Source organism: Aquarana catesbeiana, linkage group LG12, assembly GCF_042186555.1.
Source record: "Aquarana catesbeiana isolate 2022-GZ linkage group LG12, ASM4218655v1, whole genome shotgun sequence".
NCBI lineage: Eukaryota > Metazoa > Chordata > Amphibia > Anura > Ranidae > Aquarana > Aquarana catesbeiana.
In genome coordinates, this window is record NC_133335.1 from 94,447,704 (window position 1) to 94,451,213 (window position 3,510).

General features: G+C 40.3%; 3 non-coding genes across 3 annotated transcripts; 2 read left to right on the forward strand and 1 right to left on the reverse strand.

Moving 5' to 3' along the window:
- Positions 1-476: 476 nt before the first annotated feature.
- On the reverse strand, positions 477-549 carry TRNAR-UCG (transfer RNA arginine (anticodon UCG)). Its single transcript has one exon. It is a non-coding gene; the product is annotated as a tRNA-Arg (tRNA).
- Positions 550-2,328: 1,779 nt separating this feature from the next.
- On the forward strand, positions 2,329-2,438 carry TRNAL-CAA (transfer RNA leucine (anticodon CAA)). The gene is made up of 2 exons: positions 2,329-2,366; positions 2,393-2,438. It is a non-coding gene; the product is annotated as a tRNA-Leu (tRNA).
- Positions 2,439-2,989: 551 nt separating this feature from the next.
- Positions 2,990-3,099, forward strand: TRNAL-CAA (transfer RNA leucine (anticodon CAA)). Its single transcript has 2 exons — positions 2,990-3,027; positions 3,054-3,099. It is a non-coding gene; the product is annotated as a tRNA-Leu (tRNA).
- Positions 3,100-3,510: the final 411 nt, after the last annotated feature.

Below are 3,510 nucleotides of genomic sequence, written 5' to 3' on the forward strand. Positions count from 1 at the left end.
AATACACTGTTTCATCCTGCTCTGCACATACTCAGTTGCTCTCCCATTTTACGCATATTTGGGCACTGCTGAGTTTGATGAGGCTCATCTATTGACAGCCTTAAAGCTCAATTAAACCCTCCTATCCTTTACAGCCAATGAAGCTGCTTCTGTTTTTAAACTGCAACGGCCATGGTGCTGCACATGTGATCAGTTATGACACCAGCCATTTGATGGTTTGACAGTTTGGTTGAGAACACAAGCAAATGTGACAGTTGTCAATCCCGGGATTTCAGGATTCTAACTGTTTTTTGAAACTGTTAAATCAATTGGTTTAGCTCCACTTTATGATTTACTGCTGTTTGGGGGCTCTGGGCTTCAGCAAAATAGCAGCCTTCAGCGAGAAGCAAGTTGTTATGGGTAAAGTTGTGCTTTAAGTTAAACGGAGCAAGAATTTGCAAGTAAAGGTCACAGGAATTGGAAAGCAGCATAGAAAACGACCATGAAGGGACTCGAACCCTCAATCTTCTGATCCGAAGTCAGAAGCCTTATCCATTAGGCCACACAGACTGCCAGAGGGCCCCTATTTTTATTTTGTGGTGTGCGGATCAGCCAAACACTTGAAGATCACCTGGGACATCTTCTTCTACTTGTTTTGCTCAAGCAGATTTGGTAGAAAGGATCTGAAAAGTTTGAATTGGTGCCAAGGTCATGCTTTATGAAGTGCATTTGCAAAAGGGCCTAGGTGCAGAGTGTTAATACAGCTCCTTGACAGTGGTAATAGATCAACAAAGTACCACGAGTAGATGATATTTCTAGAGGCAACCAAAAACATCACAAGGTCTTGTTGGGATGGCCGAGTGGTCTAAGGTGCCAAACACAAGAAATGTTTCTTCACATTGTGTGGGTTTTCAGGTCTCCAAATGGAGGTGTGGGTTCAAATCCCCCTTCCGACAAAATGTTTGTACATTTAGCTTGAACTAGAATGACCACTTCCACTGTGTTTTCATGCTACCATGTCACTGACAAAAAAACAAAAACAAATAATCCCAAAACTTTGCAGATCCTTCATAAAGATCAAATTCTTGCATGTATAGTTATGTAAAACATTACAAATAAGTGTCCATACACTTGAAAATCCAGTAATATACTGTTTCACCCTGCTCTGCACATACTCAGTTGCTCTCCCATTTTACGCATATTTGGGCACTGCTGAGTTTGGAGAGGCTCATCTATTGACAGCCTTAAAGCTCAATTAAACCCTCCTATCCTTTACAGCCAATGAAGCTGCTTCTGTTTTTAAACTGCAACGGCCATGGTGCTGCACATGTGATCAGTTATGACACCAGCCATTTGATGGTTTGACAGTTTGGTTGAGAACACAAGCAAAGGTGACAGTTATCAATCCTGGGATTTCAGGATTCTAACTGTTTTTTGAAACTGTTAAATCAATTGGTTTAGCTCCACTTTATGATTTACTGCTGTTTGGGGGCTCTGGGCTTCAGCAAAATAGCAGCCTTTAGCAAGAAGCAAGTTGTTATGGGTAAAGTTGCGATTTAATTTAAAAGGAGCAAGAATTTGCAAGTAAAGGTCACAGGAACTGGAAAGCAGCATAGGATGGTAACTCTCACTTAATGAACCCTGATGAAGGATTCCCCGAAACGCGTCGGTTCAGTGAGACTTATTACATTTCCACTTTTGGTTTTCCTCTCAATGTGATGCAGTTGTGTCCAAGTTACATGTCCTTGCTTTTTGATGTATCCCATTGTATATATTGTTTGTGTTTGATTTGTATTTTTGTATATATTTTTTGTTGTACTTTTGAATTTTGTAATAAAATTATATATTTTTTACTTACATTGCATCATTGATGGTAGTGCCTCAAAAGTCCCACCCTAGGGGAATGTTTTGGTCTTTTTGGATTTTTGGGATGTGGCACACCCTCTGCTTAGTACTACTCTCTGTCAGAGACTTCTTTTTCTGGAAAGCAGCATAGAAAACAACCACGAAGGGACTCGAGCCCTCAATCTTCTAGATCCGAAGTCAGACGTTTTATCCATTAGGCCACACAGCATGCCACAGGCCACTATTTTTGTTTTGTGGTGTGCAGATCAGCCAAACACTTGAAGATCACCTGGGACATCTTCTTCTACTTGCTTTGCTCAAGCAGATTTGGTAGAAAGGATCTGAAAAGTTTGACTTGGTGCCAAGGTCATGCTTTATGAAGTGCATTTGCAAAAGGGCCTAGGTACAGAGTGTTAATACAGCTCCTTGACAGTGGTAATAGATCAAAAGAGTACCATGAGTAGAGGATATTTCTAGAGGCAACCAAAACCATCTAAAAGTCTTGTCAGGATGGCCGAGTGGTCTAAGGTGCCAGACTCAAGAGCTATTTCTTCACATTGTGTGGGTGTTCTGGTCTCCAAATGGAGGTGTGGGTTCAAATCCCACTTCTGACAAATAGTTTACACATATAGCTTGAACTAGAATGACCACTTCCACTGTGCTCCACTTTATGATTTACTGCTGTTTGGGGGCTCTGGGCTTCAGCAAAATAGCAGCCTTTAGCAAGAAGCAAGTTGTTATGGGTAAAGTTGCAATTTAATTTAAAAGGAACAAGAATTTGCAAGTAAGGGTCACAGGAACTGGAAAGCAGCATAGAAAATGACCACAAAGGGACTTGAACCCTCACTTTTTTATTCCGAAGTCAGACGCCTTATCCATTAGGCCACGAAGTGTGCCGCAGGACCACCATTTTTGTTTGCGGTGTGCGGATCAGCCAAATACTTGAAGATCACCTGGGACATCTTCTTCTACTTGCTTTGCTCAAGCAGATTTGGTAGAAAGGATCTGAAAAGTTTGACTTGGTGCCAAGGTCATGCTTTATGAAGTGCATTTGCAAAAGGGCCTAAGTGCAGAGCGTTAATACAGCTCCTTGACAGTGGTAATAGACCAACAGAGTACCACGAGTAGATATTTCTAGAGGCAACTGAAAACACTGAAAGGTCTTGTCAGGATGGCCGAGTGGTCTAAGGCGCCGGACTCAAGAAATATTTTTTCACATTGTGTGGGTGTTCTGGTCTTCAAATGGAGGCGTGGGTTCAAATCCCACTTCTGACAAAAAGTTTACACATTTAGCTTGAACTAGAATGACCACTTCCACTTTGTTTTCATGCTACCATGTCACTGACAAAAAAACAAAAACAAATTATCCCAAAACTTTGCAGATCCTTCATTAAGATCAAATTGTTCTGAAAACTCTGCTAGGCCATAATGTAAAATCTCTTATTTCACGTACAAAATAAAACTTAATTGCGCTAGCAGTGATAATATAATTGAAAAGTGTTTAGGAAACACGATATATGCATGTAAATCCCAATCAAAAAATAACAATAAGTGCATAAACCTTATAACAAAAAAATAGTTATGTGCTAAAAATCGATAATCGGGCATCAACACCACCTATAATTTGTCCATAGAAGAATAATTCCAATAAAAATAAAAGTCCGTTTGATTTGTCTAGTCACCAAG